We start from the raw sequence: 27,392 nt of genomic DNA, 5'->3' as shown, positions 1-27,392 counted from the left end.
CGGCCGGAAGTTGCGACAGCGTTGAGATACACTGTCAGACGCGCTTTGTGCAAACGGCAAAGGGTAGCCCAAGGGTGAGGTGACAGCGCCCCCTTGAATTGCGGCGGGAGGTGGTGATTGCCCCAATTGCAAAGGCCTTAAGAAGAGAAAGGGAGCGCGCGCTTCCAGTCCAACCGTGTGCGAGCGTACTGCTCTGAACTACACTTCCAGCAAACAAGCGCACCATCCAAAGCATCGAGTTCGCTTTTATAGCTTTTGGTGCGCTCAAACGTTTGAAAACACAATTATATTCAATTCTATTCTTTCAATTATTTTTATTAAGTCCGCTTTTTTTTGCGTTCACGTGCCATTTTCTTGGTGATATATTTTTTTTCAGAATTCCGACATCTATAGTCTCATCACAAGTAAGAGCCGCATAATCAAAGATGTAGCCAAAAAAAAGAACGCGAACACACGAACACACATTAAAAATGCAATGTAACCCTTACAAATAATTGTTACGCTTTTCTGCTGAAAAGCTGTTGAAAAAAGTCAGTAGAGGATATAGAACGTCAACAGCTTTTCTCTTTACTTTCTTTTGAATATTGGCCCACTTTTCTAATGAAAGTCAACAAACTTCCCGTGATGCTTTTCTGTTGAAAAGCTGTTGAAAAAAGTCAGCAGAGGCTATTAAATGTCAACAGCTTTTCAAAAGAAAAGCTTCAGAAAAAGTCTGTTGACATCCTATTGAAAATTGGCTCACTTTCCTATTGAAAGTCAACAGACTTTTTGTGATGCATTTCTGTTGAAAAGCTGTTGAAAAGTCGACATTGAATATGAAATGTCAACAGCTTTTCAAAACAAATGCATAAAAAAGTCTGTTGACTTTCTATTGAGTATTGGCCCACTTTTCAATTGAAGGTCAGCAAACATTCTGTGAAGCTTTTTTGTTGAAATGCTGTTGACATTCAATATTCCCTGTTGACTTTTTTCTACAGCGTTTCAACAGAAAAGCATCATGGGAGGTCCGTTGACTCAATCGAAAAGTGACACAAAAGGTATTAAATGTCAAGCGTTTTTCATTCGCTTTTCAGTTTCCTTTAGTGAATACTGTCTCACATTTCTTGGTTACTTAAGCTATTCGTATTGCAGATTTGCCTTTGACATAATGCCAATCATTAACCCTTTTCTGCTGCCTTTCCAGTGCATTTGTAGTCCCTACAAAAAACTGACTACTAAACACTTTTGATCACATTGCATAATCTGAAAAAATGTGAGATGGTTGTGATACGTCATTAGTGTACTTAACTATTGCTGATAATTGAAATTGTGCCATTGAATTCGCTCTTAATTTTTATTAGTTCCAGTATGTCTATTCCTTCGATTCATTTGACAGCATGTTGCTGATGCTGTTCTTCACCTTGGTGTCGTCCACCTTGCATTGGCTGCAGACGTAGGCTGGGGAAGAAAAATGTTTTGGTACAATCAGCCAGAATCAATATTTTTTTCTAAGTGTAACATGACACCTATATATTGCATTTATTAAAGCAGCAGCTACGTAACTAGAAATATATTTATACAGCAAAGCTGGTAATACTAATAAATGATTGATTACATTATAAAAAAAATATATGTATATAATTTAAGAACTATGAAAAGAGCAAAAAAATAGCTGTTTTTAGAATTAAATGACATATTTTAGACCATTTAGGGCACAAAAAATAATAGTATTTATTTATTTATCTTGAGTGGCCAACAAAGAGTGGGTCACTCAAAGTGTAAGTATAAGGGCTCTAAGAATAAGGAAATTATAAGAACGAAACAAAATAAACCACACAAGTTTCTGGACTTACTGATGATGGCATCCATTTTTTTCCTATCAATGCACTCCTTGGCGGGGATGTCCTTCCGCGCATTGCAGGCTTTTCCATCCAGAGACGGGCAAGCTTGTTTGGCTGCGATGCCAAATTTTTGTTTATGGTAGCCAGGAGTGTTAAGGAACCAGCACTACATTCCCGATGTGCTCCTGCAAGTTTGAGAACAGAACAAAACAAAAGAGCAAAATAAGAACTAGAAAAATAATCATCTGTAACACACATGCACTTTTTTGTCTCAATTATTCAGTTTCAGCTATTTCAGTATGCAGAAGTGGAAGGAGAGTTCAGCCTTTTGTAGCTGGTCCAGTGAAAGCAGAAAAATTTCCGCTTTTTCTGCTTCTGGCTGAAGCCTTTCGATGAGGACATGTAGAAGCAGCATAGGAAAATCCTTCTGCTTTTGGACAATTGTTAGGCGCACAAGGTGTCTTGCCCACTGAAGGAAGTCCGCCTAATGTTTCTGCCACCCAACACAACGTCAGTTCTCCAGCTCTTGGATATGGGCATCATCCGTTCTTTGAAGTGCTCTTATCAGAAGCGTTTGGTGACGCAACTTGTGTGCGACATCGACCAGCGGCAAACCACAGCCATCAACATGAAGACAACGTTTTCAATGCTGTATGGATCTTGGAACGACGTAAAGCAGTAAACAATAAGGAACTGTTTCGTAAATGCTGGCTTCGTTCTGCCCTCCGGCGAAGTACACCCTGAAGACCCAGTGGCACAACTTGACGAGACGCCGTGGGATTGGTTGACGTTGCCGAATATCACATTCGAAGACCTCGTCTCCGACGACGACAACTTGGCCGTTGCCGCCGAGCTAACAGACCAAGAAATAGTGGATAGTGTTGTGGTGCCCAGGGATAATAGCGGCACTGACAGCAAAGGTGACAGCAAAGACTATGTTGAAGAACCTTCGACAAGTTGTGCGAATGCCGCGGACATGACGAGAAAGCTGCGAAGCTACTTAGGAAAGCTCCCCATAACAAAAACCACCGAAGTGGAGGAGGCTGTCTCTTGCATGGACACCGTCAGAAATTTCATTCTCCTCAATGCTGTAAAAACCCACCAGTTGAAGATAACCTCTTGCTTCAAATAAATTGAGTTGTGGATTCTAGCAATATGGTTCCTCGGTTGTAAATTCACTTAATAATGTGCCGGTTCAATTTTTTAAATGCAACCCGAGGTTACAGGTAAGGATTTGCACGTTCATTATGGGGCACAAATTCCGCAACATCGCGTTTTTATATCTTGGCGTCAGGCACGTTCGCCGCGCTTTTTGCATAGGCCCGATTGCCAGAGTGTTTGTGCAAATTTGTGTGTGTACTTTTATAACTAATAGTAGATATAACGAACAAATTTGAGCGCACTGTGCTACTTTGTTATAACAAGGTTCGACATGGCAACCGTAAGGATACTAGGCAAAGCCACTTCACTGGTGCACGGGTACAGTATTGGATGAGAAAGCAAGAGGTCTGTGCGTTCAACCTCCAACAAGGGCAAAGAATTTTTTTGTAAAGACACAATGCTGTGTTGTCTTTTCATAACATTTTACGATGCTCCAGACTTTCACCCTAGATAGTAAAACAAAGAGAGAGCCCAACATGAAGGCGAGGTTCGTCCGTTTTCATTGAAGTGGACCTTGTGCACCAGGAACAAAACTCTGCCTTAGCTGCCTCTCTACACAACTCCTTTTAACAGCTAAGATAGTGAAAAAGTAGAAGCTTTCATCTCTGAAGGAATTGATCGTGCAGCAAGTAAGCAACTGCAAGGTATCCAAGATACAATGTATTTACTTGATGTTTGATTACTATCACTTCCTCTGAAAAGTGATCTGCAGTATACACAGCCTCTGTGTGCTTTAAAATGTACTCAAAACTCAATGCATACAATACAGAAAGAAGCTCACCATCTTCGTTTGCAGCAGGGCTCGATCTCCGCCGTCAGCAGCTGTAGCAGCAGCAGCTGCCTATCTGCGCTCCATTTTCTTCACTGAGCCCTTCATATCTTTTACAAGGTCACCAGCAACTGCACAGAAACAATTAACGAGAACTTTTATTTACTCTAAAGCATGGCTTCTGTAAGAACAACTGGAAAAAAGGTTAACTGGAGATTTACAAAGTGTAGAAGTAGAGCAGAAAACAGTGCTTTACATAGAATAGAGTGATCGATGTCTCCAAAATCAAATGTTATTGGTAAAAAAATGATGCACTGTGTTTTTGAGAGCCATCGCTTGGCCGCTCCACCACTGGGACCCAGGGTCCTGAATTTATGAGTAGTCACTACTTGCCAGGCGTCAGTAAATATGACCAAGGATGTATTTGGGCTGCATAAACCTTTTACCCCTCTTTTTCTGCTTCTGGAGTCACCCTGGCAGCATATACTCCAACCATTCTGGGCGTCGACAAGCTGATATCTTTACGCTGGCCCATATTAAAGGGCAACTCCAGTCAATATGTCGAAATTTGCCATCATAACCTTTTTTTAGCTCAGTCATTTCCCTGAATTACATGGTGTTTCTTTTCTTTCTCCATATTGTGTGTAGCTTTGTAAATACCGTGTCTCAACGTTTGGTTTCGGGCATCTCTGGCAAAACCTAAACTGTCTGCCAAAAAGAAATGGCAACACTGATGATCAACTGTACTGCGACGACAAAGTCACGTTGGTGCTGTGGTATGCAGTGGACGCTCTTGCATGTCATATGGCGTGGAGTGTTCATTCTCTGCTACGAGACCCTACTTTCTGGGGTCATAGCTAGCATTTGGCACATTCATTCATTCAAGCGAACAACTTGATTGTATAGTCTACGCACCATACCCACTCGGAGGCCATGCGAGGACCCCAAATGCATTCTGCATAAGAGATCTAATGCAATCATATAAGAGTTTTTTTATTTGTTTTTGTTTGTTTGGATTTTTATGAACGCTCTCAAGGACCTCTGGGGGTCCACGAACCAGTTTGAGAACCAAGTTACTGGAGGCTCACGGAAACCGCTCATTGCCCAGTGTTGCATGACTCACCAGCTAATGCACTGGCCACCTGCTAAAGAGCAGTTGATTGCATCTTTAATATCAGTTTGAGGGGAGGATGCAGCTTCACCTTGATATTATTTTAGTTATGATCATATTTGATTCTACTAAAGTGACACCAGTCAATGGGTAATATGCTAAATAGCAGCACTACTAGCGCTTCGGGTGCACACTGGGAGCAGGAGATTGTCAATGGGTGGTTTCGGCTTCGCCGAGCTTTGCATCTGTCTTCTACTATCCTCTCCGCACCCCCATTTCTCACGTCGTCGTGGATTGCTCTACACTTGCACACAATGCCGCGAGTATCTTTTTCTTCTTATTGCTATATATCATGCACAGCGAATAACGCAGCCATTACGATTTTGCTGCCACAGGAAGCGAGCGAGAACACCGCAATACGGAAGTCAAGTGAACGCAGATCGACGCACGCCGAACGCTGTGCCAGCTCACTGCGTGCATTTGTTTACAACCTCGAGAGCAGCCACTGAGACTAGAATGCCAGTTGCAGAACACCCTTGTTCCTGTCGCCAATTTTCTGACAGTGACGAAGCAAGAGGTGCATGTTTGCACTTCAATGCACTGTCGTACAGTAAGGTTTGTCATGTACCATATTAGCCTGACTGAAAATAGCAATTAGCAAAGCAAGCGTGTTATAAAACTGGAGTATGAGTCTCAACGGCTGTTCTCGAGGTTTCAAACAAATGCACGCGGTAAGCTGGCATGGCGTTCGGCGAACATTGATCTGCATTCACTTGACTTCCGTCACTGCGGCGTTTTCGGTCGCTCCCTGTGCTAGCAAAATTGTAACTGTTTTGTCATTCATTGTGTCTGATACTGTAGCGACGAGAAGAAAAGAGCACTTACTGCATCGCGCGTAAGTGTGGAGCGATCCTCGATGACGTGAGCAATGTGGTGTGGAGGCAATAGCAGACGATAGATGCACAACCCAGAGAAACCGAAACTGCTTGTTGACAGTCTCCTGCACACAGAGTGCACCTGAACCGCTAAGGGCGCTGCTATTTTGCATATTGCCCATTAATTTGGTTCAATTTTTGACGGGAATTATCCAGTTAGGTCCAAATAACGACCCTAATGTATAAAAATTGTATAGCAGCCTATGTTCTTCCGTGTTCCCAACTACCCTGCCTAGCGCAGTCGATAAAGACACAAAATGACTCGAGCGAGCTGTAAGGCACTGACTTCGTGCATAGGAAGATTTAGGGCAAAGGTTAATCAAGATGGTCTCCGGCAAAAGCTTGAGCCGGAAGCACGTAGCTAGCTAGGGGGGAGGGGGGGGGGGCATGGGGCACGGGCCCCCCCTGAAATCTTCCATTTTGCTGGGGCCTCCTCTCCCCCCTCCCCCTCACAAAGCATTTTGTCATGAGCAAAGGGCGAAAACTAGGAAAGCTTAAGTAAAGGGGAGCCACCTCCTTTCCACAATGGCTTTTATCGTGCGCGTCCTTTTCCCCTCGCACTGTTTTTCTTATGTTGTATCTGACTATTGTGCGTTGAGCTTGAACCCCAGAGTATGTGCGAAATGCTTCTTTCTGCAATTTGAATCTAGTGCATGTGCTGTTCTCGCCGTTCAGTATGGTGCCTCCATGTTTCTGTGTTGGTGTGCACGACATCTGTGCGCTCGTTTGGGCGAGCCTGTACGTGGACGGCTCTACGCGCTACCTTGAGAAGCTTCGTAGGCCTAACAAGACGGACGCACTTTCACGGGGTGTCAGCCAAAGCTTGAAGCTCGATGACGAACCAAAGGCAGAGTTTATTAGAATTCAGGACGACCTCGTCTATGACCTATGCACGACCACGTGCTAGTCGCATCTCGCTGGCAGCCGTTCCCGCTCGAAACAACAAATCTATATCTGCCAAGTTCGGAGAAACCAAATCCGGAAGACTTTCTAAGACGGGGGTTAAAAGAAATATTAGCAATAAATTTACACGAAGATAACATCATCACATTTGTATTGCATTGCTCATACTTAGCAAGATACAGCTGGGCCTCGCTATCATTGTTGCCGTCTGTTGCTACGGCAAAAACTCGTTGTTTAAGTGCGGGAAAGGAGGGGGGGGGGGGGGGGGAGGGGAAGGGGCATTTTGCATTTTCCGGAAGATTCTTCTGTAAATCGTACAACCGTATGAAATGGTTGAAATTCAGGAGTCTCCCATGTGATACGGGAGACTTGGCAGGTGTGCAAATGACAAACGTAGAAGCGGTGTGCAATAAAAACAAACTTGAAGTCCAAAATGGTTATTCAAAGCGTGCTACAATTCCAAACGCGTAAATGGCAAAATTTTGGGTATCATGCGCTCCCCTCAATGTTATACGTTATCACCGTAGAAGGCTGCTGCAAAACGCAAGTGCATCAAATCCACCGAAGCTGGCCGGCGAATGCTATGATAAAGACAATATTGTGATTATCTTTTGCTTTTTTTCACTGACTTTTGTGTGACACTTTGTAGAAAATAAATGCTTATTTTCACTGGTTATCTCCAGCATTCGTTTCTATTTTTTGTTTGCTTTTTCGAACTGATTCTGCAGCAACTTTTCGCCTCAAATCGCTGTATTGATTCCACTGAGCTGGATGCTACACTGTTAGCAAAAATAACACGCCCAGACGTGTAAACCGTTGTCCCATAGCGGACACGTCGAAACATGTTCGTTTTACACGAGGCCATCTGTGTTTTTCGTCTACACATGAGGTACTGTGTAAACTTAACACGCTACACCGTGTCTGCCTTCCGCAAAACCGTTTTGAGCGTGTTCCTTATGAAACATGGCGGCCAGCGGCCGAGAACAGGTGAGAGACGAGCCCAGCGAACCGCGCGCCTTTCAGCCGAATTGAAAGCACACAGGGCGCGTTAGTTCTCGTTCGATGTCTTTTATACACAGTAAAGTCTCCAAGCGGCGGACGTAGCTACTTGCAAAGGTACGTACGTGCGTTGTCGGCGGTCGGCGGCGTCAGTAGCTTCAACAAACCGCTAGACAAAAAAAAAAAAAACGAATGCCGAACTTACATGGATAAATAACTTGAGCAAACTATTTAGAATCGGGCGGTAACTTGCGCCACCTATCGAGATTTCTAGCAGCCTGTTTTTAAAAAAAAAGACAAGTCTGTTAACACTGCGAACGACCACGACTACACAGCAACCCTACATACAACGCAGGCAACACAGCACACAGCTACACAGCACCGACATGTACACAAACACGACAACCAACACTACGCCCGACACTTCCTACTCGATATCCATTTTACCCCGCGCCGCATATAAGCTTGACATGTGCGGGTGAGCTCTTTGGTCGCTGACCATTACAGATTTATAGAAGAATACACAAAACACGGCGCAATGGACAGCCGTGTGTTAGAACTGTTTGCATTTAAAAGTATGGAGGCAAAATCTATAATGTTAGTCCGTTGCAATAAATAACGATATGTTAACAATAAATCTTAAACCGGTCATGAAAAAGTCCAAATTTTTGTTATTTTCTTGCTTGACCAGTGTTATGAGTAGTCCGACTAGCTTGAATCAGATAGGAAAACAAATTATTGGGATTTTGTCATTACGTATACAATCATAAATGAAAATGATCCTTGCGCAAAGCATTTTTTATATATTTTTGTGAAGGACATCCGGACATCCGCCCAACACTTCACTTCTGCTAGTTGCAGCAGTTGCAGTACGGGAGCAGACGCCTTCACTTTAGGGGCGTTTTGATGCAGTTTGTTGTCGTATGTCGTGTCGGTGTCGAGAAGAGCGGTGGGGCTTGGGAGTTTGTGACCGGTGTTATTCGTGAACACTGGTGTGGGCCGCTGATGCGTCTTTTTTTTATACTGCCACCACCCCGAACTTTGAAGATACACGGGCCCGTAGCAGTACATTATGCTGAATCGCGAGCTCCTTTTCTGTTGACTTCGCTTTCCTGGTACCACTCGTGGATACTGCAAGCGTTTAAACAGTGTGCACCGTCTCACCTACATCCCCGGTGACGTACTCGACCTGTTGAAACTTATTGCTTCCGTCATTTTAGAGTACGCAAGGCAGTTATCTCGTTGGTCTGGTTTCGGTTATAAAAGTTTCGGTTATAAATCTTGGCTTGTGATTGCGCCTTTGTAGTAGATCATCTTATTCGTTTTGCTGGAAAGACGCAAACGACGGGCATAACAAAATCGCTTGCATATTCCGCATATCTCACAAAAGCATTTACCCTGTCACCTTGCGAAAAGCGCGAAACACGGAGTCCGCACCGTCCTAAGCTTCCCGTTTTTTACCTGCTTTAGAGCAGTTTGTACCTGCTAGTAGATATGCCTACTGAAACTGAAACAGGGCAGTGCCAGAGAGAAAGAGACAAAGTTGAGAAAGCTTGCTCGCTCTCCTATTTCTCAACTCTCAAGTGATTGTACCATAATAAATGCACCAACGCGTCTTCCAAAATAAAGAAAGAGCACTACGTTCACAACATAAAAAATGGTCTCAGTACATGGATCTGTGGGCAGGTAGGAAACCTTGCCCTAATTTATTCACGCCGCATGATTGGCGCAACAATCTCGTTGCAGGACCGAATCATCTACTCAAGCGGTGTGCGTCGCTATGCAAACGCAGTCCAACACGAAGCATAAAAAACGGCAGATTTAAGACAACAATCCGGAGTCCATTATTCAATTAAAGCAACGTAATTTTGTTGAAAACGCCCGCTGCTTCTTACTCACGGTATGTGTCGAGATACTTCCACAGTTTGAAACGGAACGAAGGAAGATTTACTTTTAAAAACGCTCGCTGCATCCTCCCGGACCAGCTGGACCGGATCAGCTGATGACGACGGGACTGTACCCGTTGAACCTCCACCACGCAACAAACAATTTGCGCTCCGTGTTAAAAGCGTGGTTCAAACAGACCCGGAATACAAAGCACCGCACCACACACGACGAATGTCTCAGCTTTTTTTCCCATCGCCGGGTTGCACCAAACAGAACGAGATCGCCGAAGTCAACGCCGCGCTGTCGTGAACCTTGGCTTGTGGTTGCGAACTCGTGGACCCTGTGACTCCCTTCGCTTTCAAAGCACACACGACGATTACGAATGCTACTTTCCGTCTTCCAGGAACATCACAGGGGCACTTCTCCGGTCACGTCTTCACTATGTGCTCGCAAACTCCAAAGCTCTATGCGAAGCTTCTCGCGTCCCGTCAAACCAAAACAGTAGCGGCGCCATGCGTACTTGCCAGATTTTCTCCGGTCAGACAAAAACAACGAATGATGAAAGCCAACCCAGCCAACCGGCGCTTGCTTCCAGCGTACATCGGCGTTGCGCTTGCGCCGTGGTAAGATCGCTTGCAGTTGAAGGTTGAAGCAAAAACGAAACCAACTGCAATGTCACGTGTTCACATCGAGGACACGCTCTTTATATCCATTTTAACTGTTTGGAACGAATAATTAGACCCATAACTTTATTTGTGGTGTCTAAGAAACTGTTATCAGGACCCCTAAACTAAATACAAACATGGGCGACATGAGGGAAGCCGCATTGCCATCGACCAGAAGATGGCGGCGAGCACGGTAAGCGCGGGTTTCGCCAACGTCCTGCCACATGGCGCAATTGCTTTTGGTGCATATCTGTCTCCGAGACATGTTTCTTTCCGCGGCATTTGTCTCGACGGTCCTTTCTAAGTGTGTCCCCAAGCATTCCGGTGCTTCGATAGCCGGCAATGCCGCGGTCGTCGCCGGGGGCGATGCGTGTTATCGAGGTCGGCTACACGGTTATGCGTGTATGACCGAACCAAAACACGTTTTTTACAACCTCGCATGATTTCTGAACGAATTATCCGTTACTCATCGTGTAAATTTATGGTAATTTGTGTAAATAGCGTGTTTTTCACCCCAAATATTCGCCAAATACACGGGACTTGCTAACAGTGTATGACGGGGCGCGGCAGAGTGAACGGCAACCACAATTCTACGCCGGCGCGCGTTGTGTCCGCCGATGCAAGTTTATCAGCAGCCGAGGTCCATTGGTAGTGCTCATCGTGTTTGGAGCCTGAACTCACGACGATGCAAGGGGCTTAGAGGAGCAGTGCAACGATTTTACCGTTGAAAGAATTGGCATCTTCTACTTTTGCCATAGTTCAGCTTGTCGCAAAGAACAGAAAACACACCTCCTTCCTTCGAAATGTTGCGATTCCGCCGCGTAATCGCGAGGAAAAAATTAGAATATTCCCCGGCCTGCAGCCGCGAGCGGCGGCCATGAGAACCATGCTGCGCGACTTCAATGGGGGTCTTGTAGGAAGATAGAAAGTTGTGCGAATACCCTGCTCGGTAAAAGGTAACTTATCTATAAATCTTGTCGCTCCAACATAAATATACATGCATGAAAAACCTAGTATCATAGGTAAAACTTTTATTGTACGGAGTTTTAGAGACGCAATCTATCATAGGTCCATAAAACCGTCAGCTCTACCTGCTACCGCGAACAGCCGCCAGAAGCCGGAGGGGGAGGGGGACAGAGGTGGACAGGTATGGCCGGACCCGGATGAGACTTTCCTCTTTCACCATATTGTTGGCGTTGCGCCCGCCAGCACGTGGTCACGCGCGAATGAGTTCTCCCTGCTCACTGATGGCTCCCGAGAGAGAGAGCTTCAACGGAACCCCGCACAAACCCCATTGACGTCATAGCGTACGTGACTCGGAAGATGGTGAAGAAGTTGAGAGGTGCCGGAAACCTCAACCTTTTTTCTATTTTAAAAATAAAAACTAGGACATGCAGGCAAAACCGTTTTTTTTTTGTGCTTTACTTCAGAAAGGTCGAGACACCAACTCCCAAATTATTTAAGCAAAGCACTGAAACTGTTGCACAGCTTTCTTAAGCGACGAGGTTGCGGTGCGTGCACGTCCTCGGCGCAGCAGCCACGAGCTTAACCCATAGCTAGTTGGCCAGCCACTTTGCTCAAACCCTCCAATCATTTAATTTTTTCCGACTGTCACACAGCAAAAATGTTGTACTTCTTTTGTAATTTTAATTCGCTTAAAAATCCCGAAATGATACGAATTTGTAAAAAAAAAATACATTTTTGTCCATGTTCCTACATTTAATGAGGTCCATTTCAGCTCAAATATCACACCAGTTCTAAAATCCTTAAAGGGCCCCTTAAATGCAACACATGGCAAAGAATATGAGACAATGACAAGCACGCAACTTGAGAAAGGAAAACTAACTTAGGTACTGTTCCGTTTTCTACAGTTTCAGCTCCAGCTCTGCAACCTTCTTTTGTTAAGGAATTCACTTCAGCTTAATGGTTGCAGCACACCTTTGAAAAATTAAACATTGAATCATATTACAAGGTGTGATCAAAAAGTTCCGGGACTAATCTTGTATTGTAAAAAGGAAGCACATCACAGTGATGCTCGTACAGCAATGGAAGAAAAGGACCTTCGTGTCGCATTATACTAAAGATTATCACTTTGTGAACATTTGGAGCTGCACTACACAAACTTTTGTGACCACTTGTACGAACAGAATGGCGACTTCATCATAGACTGCAAACCAGAGCAAGAGGGACCGTGTATTCTGCGTCAGACTCGGCAAGTACCAAACAGATACCTTCGAAATTATTCAGCAGGCTTGTGCCAAAAAGCTGTGAATTTTGTGAATTGTTATAAGCAAGTACTCACACTTTAAGAACAACTGAACATCGCATGAAGGCGAAGAGCCATAGGGCAACCTTATTCAACCTTTTCTTGATTTCTGTGACGTTCTGTCATTCTGGACACGAGAGTGCCACTCAAAACACATCACACACCTCACTGCTCCTTGACATAAGCCTTCTAAATCATTTAAGAGGTCTCCGTTTTACATTTGCCGAGTTTAATGTAAAATTCATGTTCGCTCTCGCTTTGGTTTGCAGTCTACGGAGAGGTCGCCATTATGCTTGTGCATGTGGTCAAACAAACTTGTGTAGTGCAGCTCCAAACGTTCAGAGCGATGCCCTTTGGTATGACGAGACACTAAGGTCCTTTCCTTCGACTGCTGCGCGTGCATCACTGTGCTGCCCTCTCTTTTTACGCTACAAAATCAGTCCTGCAACGGCAAAGAATGGAAAGGAACGGCAAGGTGCCGCCTTGCCTTCCTTGATGTGCTGGTGAATCGACGAGAGCAAGATCTGAAGTTTACGGTGTACAGAAAACCTACATACACCGGACGGTACCTCGATTTTGACTCCAACCATCCAATGAGCCGTAAAACCTCAATGGTTTTGACACTCCTGCGTAAAGCAACTACTATCTGCTCGTCGGAAACCGATAAAAAGAAGGAGAAAACCCTAATTGAAATCTAAAGAAAAATGGCTACTCCAGTAGCTTCATTGAGCGCACCGCCCGACGCCAAGGTCTCGCCAGACAAAACCAGATGCCAGTAGAAGAAAGACAGCTCCATCAAGTCGCGCGCATCAGCGTTTTCTACGCAAAGAGAACCAGCGAAGCGCTTGCACGAGTACTGGGAAGGGAAGGTATTCTGGCGGCCCACAAGCCCACGTCCACACTAGGAAGGTTCATGCCAAAAGCAAAAGATTGTCTACCAAAAAAAAACAGCACAAGGCGTGGTTTACACTATTCCATGCGCACAGTGCCCTGCAACCTACATCGGCGATACTAAGAACTTTCCCGAGCAAATCCGCCCACACAAGAACGACATGCGAAAGTTCGACAGTGAGCGCAGCGCCATCGCCGAACGTTGTGATACCCTAGACCATCGCATTGACTCCGCGAATGCGCACGTGGTGGACGCAGAGCTTAATTTTCGAAGAAGACTTTTCTTGGAATCGTGGCAAATCCAGCATACGCCAGGAAATGTAAACACGTCCCTGGGCGCATTGCCCTCTGCGTTCGCAGATGAACTCCGTGACATGACGAGAAAGCTGAAGAGATCACTGTCTCTATACCTAAAAAGTCTATTTTACAATTTTTTTTAATTTCCAACTTTCTCCTTTTTTTTTCTTTCTTGGAAGACAAAGAAGTTAGAGCTGCTGCTGTTCCGCGTGCTTTCAGTCATCTTTGAAGAAGAAACCGAGTTGGTTTTGAAACGTCGGGTTTCCTTTAAAGTTTTGTTTGGAGCTACATTTTCAGATTTTAATTCTGCCTCCATATTCTAATGACTGAACGCTTCATGGCCAGTTTATGTAATCAGTTGCTCATGTGATGGCATGTGCAAGTAATATGAGATTTTTTTAATTATGTCTCAGGGTTTAATAAAAGTAGTAATATCGTTCATAGTTGGTGACAGCTTAAAGGTCCAGAGGCAAAAAAAGTCCCCCAAAAAATCACACCTCTCCACCAGCCAATCGTTTCCATCATTTCCTCGACACGAATGACATCGAGGTTTAACAAACAATCTTTTTTTCAATATGGCAGCAGGCAGTGATGGCAAGGCACCAAAATCGGGCCGCTATCAAGAGCATGTAGGAGTATGTGACTTTCTCTGGTGATTGCTATGCAAGTGGCATTTGTGGCAACTAATCTTATCAAATGGGGCAACACAGAATGATCTGCTTGAGGGGCATCCTGCTTGCTCTGTAGGCCGCCGCTTAACACAAGAGGATGCTCGTATTCTTTTTTAAAACGACAAAAAACCATAGCAGTAAAACAAAAGTAAAGCACGAGGGCTTATTAGCAATGTCATTATTATGAAAAAATAGGATTGTAACGCATTTAATTAAAAATGAATATATTTTCACACCCTTTTTCACGTCTTTTTCAGGACGGAGCACCGTCCTGAAAAAGACACACGCGAGGGTGTCTAGCAAACTATTATTGTGAAATTCCCCGACTTTTCCAGGTTTTCCCTGATAATTTCACGTTAAATTTCCTGACCACTGTAGAGGTGAATAAATGTATATAACACCATGACTACACAAGGCATTGAGCATTGAGTACTGTGAGGATCATTTTACACGGGCTTAATCCAACTTGCATATTCCGAAATATTCGAGGTTCATCCAGACCGGAATAAACGAGCGCATTTTTGCCGCCAACATTGTCAGTGAAGACGCCACTTCTGAAAGCCTGATGAAAACACGACGCTCAACATCACACTTCAATAACTGAATGGCAGCATGGCCGCCAGATGCACACTTTCAAATACTTTCGACTTAAGGCTTGGATTAGATTGGGGTCTGTAACCTTTTCATTTGGTACCACACCTAATAGCTTTAATTGGATCTAGCCTAGTGTTGCACCCTCAATTCAATCCAATCCAATGTTTGGACTGGAATTGTCGGCTGTTACCTTTGCATCGGGTAGCACACTTTACATCGGGTGAGCAGGGCCCGTGCTCCTGTTTAAGCTGAATATATTGCCCATTCTTCTGCCCCTCAGTTTTGGAGTCTTTGCTCAGGGCGCTCAATGGTGTTTCCGGCTGATTTTCCCTGACTGGGCTCACTTTTTGAAAATATCCCTGACAATTCCCTGATTTTTCCCAGTAATTAAAATTTCCCTGACAATCCCCGGTTTTCCCGGGTGCTAGACACCCTGACACGAAGTCCGTGCCACCTACTGCATGGCACACACAGTTGTCTTTATGGTATACATAAATGTCCAAGGCTCTAACATCTTTGAATCCTTTAACATATGTGTCTCTTACCAAGCTAGTGTACGGTTTGAAACATTCCACTTAAAAATATATTAATTGGCGCAGTTATTCGTGCCCCACGCTGTCTGTGGGGAATCACCCCGGCAGACTGTTTTATGTTGACCAATGTAACTATATTCCGTACAACCAAAAGCTGACTGTGTGGTGGTAACTATTCACTTACCGGATCGATCAACCACCTTCCTTTTCATCCAATGACCTCACTCTGTTCATGGGGTATGAGGGGAACATGACCATGTGGCAAAAGATCGATTTATGCGTGGCTCAATGAGCATGTTACTACCACCATAGTGTCAGTTTAAGAGTGTCAGTTTAAGGCTATAAACTAGTTACAATGAATGGTACACAGGCCAAAATTTTGTATTTTACTTTTAGAGCCAACACCCTTTGAGTCGCTACAGCAATGATTAGTCATAAGAATAGAGGGGCCCATAATGAGTATACACCTTTTCTATGTGGGCACCACCATCTACAATTCTGGAATTTTCGGTATGCGTGAAAACATCGCTTTCCTCTTGCCTCGGCAGTAGAACATGCAAACATTTGAATTGCAACCGTCAATCCTTCTTGTTATGTTCTTTCTTTATATATATATATGTTTTTTTTACTTTTTCCGTGTTGTAATCTCTTGCTTTTTTTGCGGGGCACGCATACCGGATATGGGGACAATGTAGCTGGGTGCGAGGCTAAGGGTAAAAGTGTATATCACCTATTTGACAGCCTTTTTTTTTTCTTTTTTTTTGGGGGGGGGGTATTATTATGTGAAGTGAAATTTGAAACCTACCTGCTGCTGGGATGCTCCACTGCCATTCTCTGCATTAGAAGATGCAATCTTTGCCCTTCCCTTGTCCATGGCTTCCCGGGATCCTTAGAATATTTAAAAAAAAATGTTATATCGTAAAGCAATAATCACAAGATCAGGAGAGTAATATTTCACAATTCTATTTTCACAGTACTGGAATCCATAATTAGCACACAGAGGAGCTAAACAACTTTCAATCACCAGAGAGGCAGTGCTCTACTCCGCTCACCCATAAGCTGAGACTGTGGTGGGAGCTACGCTCACCAGACCAATCAATGCCTCCCTTCTGTCTGACCCAGCTCTCCATACAAGAATGTGGGCAAGAGCGTGATTTTATGGCAAAGGAGTGAAGTATGTCTAGTCCCGACTCGTTCGTAGCTTTCACGGCAGTCTGAGCTTAGGGGTGATCAGAGTATATTAAGATTATGAGCCATACCAAATTTATAGTTGACAACAAAATGACAGCGGTCTATCTTAGCAGTCATGTGATGGTAAGTGAGCACTGCTTATTTTTTTTTCCAGGTGAGGGGGGGGATGCCCTGCTTGGTTTTTTCTAATATTTCTCTGCAGTTTAGATTCCATGGAAAAGGAAACTGATGAGTGTGTTGCAGGTTATAGACGTCAAGGATTAATTATATGCGCTATTTGGTGAAAGTACAAAAAATATTGCCCCTCTAAGAGCCCATTCACACCTTTGCAAAAGCTGCATTCAAAACAACCAAAACGACTTAGATGAGCAGAATACTAGAACAACTGTCACTCAAGATTGCTTCGAAAAGCTACCTCTCGTTTCACTTGCCACGTTGCCTATGGCGAACACTCGTTCCGCTGACTTTCTTGTTGGTGTTATTTCGGTTGCTGTGAACGCAAGATCTTCATATACCGTCCTGATCTTTGAAGAAAACGTCTATGATCTTGTACCACCACAGGACATGTTCATGGCATGGTAGAGGGTATTGCATTGGAAGTTTGATTGCCACCTTTGTTTTCATGAAAGCAGACAGCCATGGTGACATGGGCCTTACTATAGATCCAATATTTCACTGGTTCAGGTGACATCAAACTTCGCTGCACAAGTATTGCGCTGTGTGTATTAATCAACACAAAGCCTCAGTCAGAGAGATTGCGGCGTCGCTCATTATGAACGCCAAAGAAGGATTCAGGCAGCGCATGAACATAAGCCCTATTGTTCTTACTCTGTCAGCAAGAACGGCAAAGCTTATTACAGTATGCTCAATTTGTTCATGCACTACCCTATTCCTTCTTTGGCGTTCATAATGAGTGACACCGCAATCTCATTGCGGAGGGATGATGGGAAGCGTTGGACAAAACAGTGGCACCAGGGTGTCGAACCGGAACCGAACCGAACCGAAAACCGGAACAGAACCGTTATTTTTAGCCGAACCGGAACTGAACCGAACCGAAATCTTCGCCGCCATCTTGGAACTGAACCGGAACCGAATCGAAAAGAAATATAACGGTAACCGGTTCAAAACGGTTCAAGGTAATGTTTCTTTTTTGTTAGTATCACAAAATGAACATATGGGAATAAAAAATTGGCGGCTGTATTTGTATCTATTGATCAAATCGTCATATAGAGAATCGCAATCTATGATAAATTGTGGATTTACGTGGCACCTTTGTATTGGCACTAGGTGTAACCATATGTAAAGTTGTCACGTGACGTTATGGTGTCAATACATGTTGTCAAGTAGTGTCACGTGGCCTCGTGACGTCACGTGACTCACTGCGTCAACTCGATTTAATTTGAGGAAGTCATTAGATGTATTAACCTTGTTCACAGCATGACGCAACATGACATTACGATTTCGCTCCGAGAGTCACGTGACGCCGTGACGTAAGCGATTTTTATAACCCCTAGTTGAGTGCTCGGGTTCATGAGAATCAGCATGGCCAAATATTTGGGTAATGGCTAATGTCAATTAAATATGGTAATTAATAGCCCAACTCTAACAATATCTGAAGCTCAGCCCCAGCTTTTGTTTTCCAAACCCTAGCCGCCTAGGGCATGAGTGTGATGAACACTGGCATTATATAATTAGCGTCAGATCACGTGGGCGCTTGTTCAAATTGCGAGTTGAGGAGATATCGGCAGCTGTCTCTGCCCTTTATTTTTTCTGCATCTGTTATTAAGGGAAACTAATGGATGTTTCCGCAAGCTATCAACGTCATGGGTTATTTTTTAACACTATTTATTAAAATACAAAAAAAAACTGTTGTAAGACCAATTTTACATTATTGAGGCACCGAAACATTTTTTTCGTTGTTGCTGAACTGCATCCAAAGATGTCCCTGAGAATAAAAGTTCTGAAATGACTAAATGCGACTTATTAATGTGACGCTACATGGAACTACACGTGTGTACGGAAGGAATACCTAAAAAAAAAAGAAGATATTTGAGTGACCTCAGAGGAACAGCCGAACGTTGGCAGTCGCTGCGAGTCTCACACGAGCGTCGTTCTCAAGTTATTGCCCAAGTTTCGACCCCCTCTGTATTGCTTAAATGAGCTATAAAAATATGGCTATACATTAATAAATACTGCTCAGGGTCACTTCCAAACGTTAATAAATGATTGAACTTGGCTTTGCTCTTTTTTCTAGGCAATGGCAGTTGCCCAAATATTCAAGAAATACGAGCATCCTTCGTCCCCCCAACTCGGAGCCAGAAGCGGCCACGTGGCCTGGTGCCTGTCTTATGCCGCCAACGTTAATCATACCCCCGCGCTGGGGTTTTAAAGGAGGAAAACGCGTGCTCAGCCCCCGGCATTGTTAGAGTTTGGCTATTCTCATCACCGCAGTGGTTGGACACGAGTTACGAGCCGATGTACGGTGCTCACGCAGTTCTCCTGTCCGATCCATGAGCCGCGCTTGACTGTCGACAGGCGGGTGGTTGTGATCCCACAATTACGACATCATCTTTGGGAAGGCAAGACCAAAAGAAATAGTCTCGCTTAATCCTCGCTATTTTACCGCGACAAAGAAGCTTCTGAATCAGTGGTGGCCTGTGCGAGTACACTTGGGCCAGAGGACCAGTACGCCTCGGAAAAGTCATGAACATTCCAACCCCATATCGTATTATAACCCCTTTAAAATTCACAGGGTGCAAAATAAAAGCAATGAAGAGTTGCGGTTAACAAGTGTCAAATAAAATTGTCGAATTAACAGACACAAACGGAGGAGGCAATTCCTCAGGAATACTTTCAGCCTTTCCACTCTGGTGAAGAAGGAAGACCAGAAAAGCTGTGCTATGGTGGGAATGAAGTAATAATGGCCGTCCGCAAGTGGGCAAGCCAGAGTGGAAAGGCTGGAGGGGTTGCCGCCATCTATGCGCAACGGCGGCATCGAGACAACCGGCAAGCCGGTTGTCTGGTTGCCGTCGTCATTTATAGATGGCGGTACCTCTCCACAGTTTAGTGTCATCATTTGTTTGCTGACGGACACGACACTGGGGAAACTAGCCCTTAACAGCACCGCTGTATAAAGAAGTGCGTCTGTGTGTTTGGGGGGGGGGGGGAGGAGTTTTAAAAACATACTGTATTCTAAAGGTTCCTCTTCCCTGCATCTTTGGCGCAGACCAAAAAGCGTGACCCCGGAAACTACTTTGTTTGCAAAAACGCTCTTGCCAAAAAGCACGTTTTTGTCGTTCCAGACGCTCGCGCCGTTCCTCACAACGATGAACTAAGAATAATAATACGTGCCTTTCAAATACTTCGCTTTCACTGAGCTTGAGCCTCCTGCAGCGTGCTTTTTGCACCATCGAATTCGATTTTCTCAGCAAGAAGAACTCAGAATGACCGCCAGCCTACAGTGTGATGACATCACGTGCATACCATGCTAAATAGTTCAGCTTTCTGGTGAAATGTGATATTCGCAACGCTATCAATAGGTGTCCTAATTGTAAAGTTGTGCAGTATTTATAGCAGTCTCGCGATGAGATAAGGCAGTCTAGAGAAATGTTAGAGCGCATGACTATTCTAGCATAGTGTTGTAAAGTGAGGGCCCAAAACAAGTGCAGGTAAAACTGAATATAACATTAGCCTCCCGAGGCAGCAAGTCGCGAAGTTTCGAGCTCATGAAAGCTGATTAAATGCAATTTATACTACGATTGTAAGAATCTTTGTCTGTCCTTCGCGCTATTGATGTAAAATCATGAATTCCATTGCGTGCATCTTTACGTATCTCTTTTTGCAGGGATTGGAAAAATAACACTAATTGTTTCTCTCTCTTTGAACATTTTGTGTATTTGACTTCCAATTCATCATGTGAGCACACAGTCATTTTTGGCGTGCCCTGAAACCCGATGTTTCACACTGCCGATCAGAAAACAGAAAAACACCTTTACGCATACTCCACAGCTCGCGTAGTTTCGAGTGTCGTCCTTCTGCGTCGGTCTCAAGCGGTGATGTGAACTTTATCAAGTAAAATTTATTGATCAATATAAATATATATTTAATTAATAACTGAATATTTGACAACATAGAGAGCCGACCACCCTAGAGCTATGCCCCCAAATTGTTTGAAAGGTGTTCTGCCAATATTTTCCGGCGTTTTTATCCTCGACAGGCACGTTGTAAGTTATATGGGGCGGCCTTACATACATTTCTGATTTTGAAGCGAATTTAAATAACTATGTGTTTTGTGTTTCTCACACATATAGCTTCTCAAAGATATAGAAGTTTTTTATTGCCTCTTTTATGTAATGAACATTATTTTTATGTGTCTGTGGGCTGGACAAAACAAAGTAAACAGGGTCGCACGGCGGAACTATGACGATTACGTACGCAAACCGCCAGAAAGTGTTTAATTAAGTAGCTGCCATGTCGAGTAGAACGTGAAATAGTACTTCGTTTTACTTAACAAAAAAAAATCTCGAAGGACGCTTAAGCTTCGCCTTTAAAAGTGGAACGGGATAGCGACAGCGGGCCTCGTTTGCATTGCATTCTCATTTGCCGCGCAAGCGTGCCTCTCCTGGCCTAGTGAAAAGCCTCTGACTCGCAACTAAAGGGTCGTGGGTTCGAATCCCGTCTAAAATTCTTAGTTTTTTTTTTTTACTTTAAGGCAAAGGATTTACTTTCAAAAGTGAAATCATTTGAGACATATGGCAAGCTTTAACTCGCATTACATGTCATGTTTTAATCACTCATTCCATGCGAGATGTCACGTTTCACGTAAGCATTTTGGGTTGTTTGAAATTCTTGCGCGAGGGTATGTAGCTTTGACGTCATGAACCTATCGACCAAACAGGATTTTCCAGGCACGCCACCAAAATCGGCTTTTCTGCTACATGAGCTCCTTAACGCTATCGTGTTAAAATCATCAATTAGCGCGGGTGATCCTCATTTGCAAATTAAATTGTCCGGCGTCTTGTCCAGAACAAACCTCAACAGCCGGGCTATGCCGGCTTATTCTGTATAAGAAAATGTTCACCTGGGCAAGCGCTATTTTGGGCCAGATTCGATCAGAGTGCGAAGTAAACAATTGCGATTACTTCTTGCTCCATGATTAGTTGCATGCGTGCGGTGCTGAGTGTAAACAATGTTTGGTTAGAACAACAGGCATTTGGATTGCCGCTCGGTGTTTCTATGAAAATAGACTGGAAGGAATTATCCTAAAACTTTTTTTACATTTTGAAAATTTCATTGCTTTTAGCTCAGTTGGGTCGTGATCATATGCATATATATTTTGAAGTGTATTACGTGAACCTTATTTGATGATGTATATGGCCAGGAGGAGCTCATTTCATAATTTTATGTGATGTAATTAATTCCTTAGTTCAAGAACACGATTTTACTTTTAATACTTCGATACAAAGTTGTACCAATCACGGGTATTTTACACGACCTACCACACTTCGCGACATTTTATATAGTGTAAATAGATCAGCTTGAACTGAAGGAAGGTCAAGAAAAAAGTTGAAGGAAGTTCAAACTTGAAGGAAGGACAAGAAAATACAGTATAGTTCTAAATTTGAAGCTGATCTAGTTACAGGTATGTACCAATAAGCTCAACTCTTTACTCTTGTACTTAAACATTTTGATTCAGGTAAAATATATGCTACTGGTAAACAAAGGGATGCTGAGTTGTATGAACACGACGTTAAGTACGTTAATGTAGATTTTCTTCAACTTTTGCGTCGAAATTAAATACCCTAACTGAATTTTATATTTTTGGTACATAAAAACAAAAGTAAATTGCGCGGACGATAGAAGGAACTGTATAGTTAATCGTTTCACGGCGTAAATAGTGTATACTGCCAGAACGACGCGGAAAATATATTCTCAATTTAGCGGTTCAAACCGGTTCGAACCGGTTCGAACCAGTTTGAACCGTTATTTTTTGCTCCCCGGAACTGAACCGGAACCGAACCGAAAGCCGTGAACCCGAACCGGAACCGAACCGATAAAAATTTCGGTTCGACACCCCGAGTGGCACTGCGGTGCAGCTCCCAGCAGAGTCAATTGGCGTGCTGCATGCTCCCTATACATGCCTTGCACGTGACATCACATGGCACCGTACCAGCCACCATTTCTCTATACCATACTCCTGTGCCCATATCATCTGCAGCATATATTTCGCACTATCGAATTTGTCCTTCTTGGCAAGCCATGCTGAGAACAAATTCAATGGTACGAAAAACTAAGGCTATACGCACAAAGTTGTGCACCTTGACCGGAAGGGGCTATACGCACGACGCGGAGAGCTCATGCCGGACAGGGCGTGTATCACTGGGAGCTCGTTAACCCCCCTCAGCCTGCGTTCACGCCGCTTCACGGCTACAGTATGCGGTTGCTAATTACAAAACTATTAAAGGAATGGTGAACCGAAATTTAGATTTCAAGAAAACAATGCAGGACATGTAGGCCGGACGCTACAATCCCTACAACACTAAGCATAAGGCAATATCTGGAATGGACGGCCGTATTTTTTGGAAAAAGAGGTCGAGATTGAACCAGGCCGACGAGGCGCATGACATGAGATATCTTGTTTCCTCCTCTCTTTGCTTCGCCCCCTCAAGGCGGCGAAGCGGAGAAGACGCGAAGCATTTCCCTCTCCTTCTCGGAAAAACAAGACGTAAACATATCAGTCAAATGCACCTCCTTTTTTTTAAAAAATGCGGTGATTCGTTCGAGATATCGCTGCATAAGTGATGTTTTGGTGTTTGTAGCATCCCATTGCACGCTTTTGCCGAGTGTTTTGTGGAATCCAGATTTCGATTTGGTATCCCTTTAACCCACCCAGCAACCCAAGCCCCGCTGACCCCCATGCACTTCCGGAACGGTAGCCTCATACCATTTAGTTGAGCGGCGGCGGGCTAGCAAGCGTACACGCCTAAGGGTACTGATCTTTTTTTCTAGCCTGGCACGCCATTGAGTGGGCAAAACTTTCTCCTGCAAATAAAGATTACTCTTAGTAGTATTATTAAGGTTCGTTAAAAACATTTTTTTTTCTCTCAAATTGGAGAAAAGAAATGTAAATATCGCCGGTTGCCTCGATACAACAAAATGTTAGAGAAAAAACAAATTAAGAAGTGAGCCCACACAGGGGGCCGAACCCGGGTCCGCTGTGTATGAGGCAGACGGGTTACCACTAGAGATGCCACAAACTTTTTTCAAACCTAACTTTCGAAGGTCGAACCAGGGGGTTCGAAATATTTGAGAAGTTTCGCTTTGGTGAACTTTTTGCGTTTATAAATTGTATTATTTCAAACTTTCGAACTTCTTATACTTGAAAATTCGATTATTTCGAACTTAATGTATTAAGAAATTCGCAAATAACAATCTTTCGAGCTTACAAAATAAGAAATACGACAATTTTCGAACTTGCTTCTTCAAAAGTTAAAAAAGTATCATACTTCCGAACCTGCCATCTTGAAAAGTTCGACAAACTGCGAATCTCATTAGGATTCAAAATATTGCGCCGAAGCTTTTATTCATCGTTCCTAGGCGGAGCCACCACGGGACTCCTTGCCTATTTCGCCCGTTGTTGGCGAGCCCCGACTGGCGTCGACTGTTCCGGCCCTGACTTCCGTTGTTTGCAGTGTCGAAAAGAGAGCAAAGCGCGCGATGCATTCGCCGAAAGAAGCTCCGCCTTCAGCGCTGCCTTCCGCGGTGCTTTGGTTGCGCATGCGTGCATGCTTGGGCAGCCGTGAATGAGGTATGTCTGGGACGGCCTTGACCCGAATGAACGACGTGCGAGCTAAGAGTGAAGAAGAAGTTTTTGACTCTCAAGCCTAGTTCGCTGTCCATCGCCGCTCCTTCAGACGAAAATGCGCAGACAGCAGTACAGACCGCTCGAGTCAACGTTTTTAGATGAGGAATGTTTAGAATGTAAAAACGTTGGCTCGAGTTTAGAATGAAATTTCGTAACCAGTGTTTTTTTATGAGCATTAGGTTGATTGTACGCCATCCAGTGTATGTACAAAGCCCTGTTTATGTTTGAAGCAGTAGCTTAAAGACAAACAAGGTCTGGATGCTTCCGGGGAGACTGTTCAACCGCATTTTGGGGGGCTTCGAGTTTAGTCGCTGAGTGCTGCTTGCACTCTCGCTGTATCGGGTTCTGTGTTGATTATATTCCGACCTGTGGCCCATTTTCTCCGTCCCGCAATTCATGGTCCTCAAGAGAAATAGCTTGCCTTAAAATGAGCGTTGCCTTTCCCACCAGCTAGAAGTTGTGACCAGTATCGAGTAGTACCGAAGTAGCAAACACTAAATGGACTTCACGGCACGTGTAAGATTCGTAGTAAAATTTCCTGTGCACAGCTCGCAATATTTACGGGAACTCCGGTCTTCGTGACGTCCGCAGACTTAGAACTTCATCCAGCTTAGGCTCCGAAAAAATCAATTGTTTCGAAGTTTCGAACCTGAAGCTCCAATAAATTCGAAACTATCGAATCTTGCGAACCTGAATCATTCAGGAATTGAAACCGTTGAATTTTGCAAACCTCAATCTTAAAAAAAGTCGAAATCGTCGATTTCGAATTTTTAAAAAACCTCGATGACTTCGAACTTTACGAAATCGATGCCGGCAGTTTCGAACGTTCGAACTTTCCGAAATCGACCCCCTGGGATATTCCGAAAGGTCGAAAATCGTCGATTTTGAACTACGGGCGGTTCGCGACATCCCTAATTACCAGTATGCTACGCTACAGCTTCGAAAATCTCGTTTTGACAGTTGGTTTTACACGAGAACCAAAAAGTTTCGCGTGGTGCGTATAGCCCTTTCTGGTCTAGATGCACGACGTCGTGCGTTGCGTATAGCCTAAGCCGCGGCGAAATGTATGCTGCAGCGGGTTTTCGCACCGACTACGGTTACAAGAGCACTGTACGGCTGATGTGACGTCAATGCGAGATGTGGATACGACAGCAAGATGAAGACTACTAAAAACATAAAAAAAAAGCAAGCCCACACTTGGAAATTTAGTGACAGCTAATTCTAGAAATTACACTGTTTCCCCTTACTCTGCTCCGCAACAATCGCTATTGACCATTACTGTAAATCTAGCGCTGTGAAAGTATCTTGTGATTGTATATGCGCCTCGTTGTCCCCCTACCGAAACCCGCAGAACACCCTCATGCTGCCACCGTCCACGCCGCCTCATTGACTTGCTTACCCTAAATTAATTACTGGGCCACAAAAAGCATTTACAGAGCACATAGCACACCGAGGGAACAAGGTATGAACAGACAGACTTACCGATTGCAGTCGCAAAAGCGTAGGCTGGCTCATTTGTAGGGTTCCATTTAATGAGGAGTTTTTTTCCCAGCGAGGCTACCCAGTCCGGATCATTCGCCAACTTCGCAGCGATGTCAGCTGGCTCTAGTGTCCTAACTGGATAAACGTCCCAGGTGGGTTCGTCACACAACTTCACTAGAATATGCATCATAATCGCCTCGCGCGGTTCTTTAGCGACTAAGATAGAGACTGGAACACTGCAACACGTGGAATGCAAGATGCAAGACGCCCAAAAACCACGAGGAAATGCGCATGGATTAGACCGGATTGGATCTGAATTAAATCTATATTAAATCTGGATTGTATCTGGATTGGATCTGGATTGGATCTGGATTGGATCAGCTAGTTGCACGATGGATCATAATTTCATAAATAAATAGCATTTCGTAATTTATGCCATGCAAACTTCTGCGAAACAAAACCATACGGGAGGTGTTTTTTGTATCTAAATATACTTGGCGTCATGCGTATCTTAAAACGACTTCTGTTACTAAAATGGTGGCGTGGGAAAAAAAAAAGAAATTTTCGCCGCTCGACGAGGGGAAAACTGAAGTGGCAGTGCGGCAACACTGACTGCACTCACTGCTCCATTCTTCATTTGATCTAGTACCGGTGGCTCCGTCAGCTCCATGTCAAACTCAAACTCAAACTCAAACTCTTTATTTCTCTCCGTTCGGAGAGGGGAGACAGAGAAAAAAGCAACTCAGTTGTTGCTTGACGAGCCTCTGCCTCCCCAAATTAACGCCATCACATGTGATGGCGTTGATTTATGAAAGTGATGATCCAGCTTCCTTCTATACCAACTTAAATCAGCTGTCTAAAACGTATTATATGTAGGATAGTCATTCTCTGCACAGACTATTCACCCTGTAAGTCCCCGGCCGCATATAAAGACTGCGAGATGCCTAAGAGGTAGTACCAGCAGTACCTGTGGGATTCTACACGTGCAGTGCCAACACGCAGAAAATTCAGACAGAAGCAGTTAATTTTGCAGCAGGAGCGGCAGGAGAAGGACGGTTCATACAACGAGGAGGTCGGTGTACAGCAGGAAGACAAGAAGTGTGATGAAGATGGAACTTCTGACATCGCGGATACTGACTCCGAGAGAGACGTGTTCATCCGTAGCAATGACTCGGGCGATGAGGCGTTCAGTACGTCGTCGGATGACAGTGAAGATGACGGCGAGTGGGATATTACATCCACGCAGCAAACCGAACTGGTAATTATTTTATTTTCATATTGTAGCATGAACGAATAGCGCAGGTGGCGTAGCCAGGGTACAGCCCCCCCCCCCCCCCCAAACACACACACACA

The 27,392-nt window shown here is 44.2% G+C and overlaps 1 pseudogene; it reads right to left on the bottom strand.

The window, feature by feature from the left end:
* Nucleotides 1–1,276: 1,276 nt before the first annotated feature.
* On the bottom strand, nt 1,277–26,229 carry LOC115309917 (annotated as a pseudogene).
* Between the last annotated feature and the right edge of the window lie 1,163 nt (nt 26,230–27,392).

Source organism: Ixodes scapularis, unplaced genomic scaffold, assembly GCF_016920785.2.
Source record: "Ixodes scapularis isolate PalLabHiFi unplaced genomic scaffold, ASM1692078v2 PGA_scaffold0__279_contigs__length_252992795, whole genome shotgun sequence".
NCBI classification, from domain to species: domain Eukaryota; kingdom Metazoa; phylum Arthropoda; class Arachnida; order Ixodida; family Ixodidae; genus Ixodes; species Ixodes scapularis.
The sequence above is the reverse complement of the archived record's forward strand: the minus strand, read 5'-3'. Positions and strand labels throughout refer to the sequence as shown.